Genomic DNA, 269 nt, shown 5'->3' with positions numbered 1-269 from the left:
AGCGAATCCTTATACATTGTTAACTAAAGAATAGTCAGATACAGTTTACCGTACTGGATTTAAAGGATGCCTTTTACTGTCTGACTTTGGCAAAAGAAAGCCAAAAGTTATTTGCATTTGAGTGGGAAAATCCCGATACAGGGAGAAAGACCCAATTAACCTGGACAGTGTCACCCCAACGATTCAAGAATAGTCCTACTATCTTTGGTAATCAATTAGCACGAGAGATTGAAACTTAGAATCCCCCGTCACAAGATGGCACTATGTTA

The sequence above is a fragment of the Fulmarus glacialis genome, unplaced genomic scaffold (genome assembly GCF_000690835.1).
Source record: "Fulmarus glacialis isolate BGI_N327 unplaced genomic scaffold, ASM69083v1 scaffold12372, whole genome shotgun sequence".
Classification (NCBI taxonomy): domain Eukaryota; kingdom Metazoa; phylum Chordata; class Aves; order Procellariiformes; family Procellariidae; genus Fulmarus; species Fulmarus glacialis.
Note: the sequence above shows the minus strand (reverse complement) of the source record.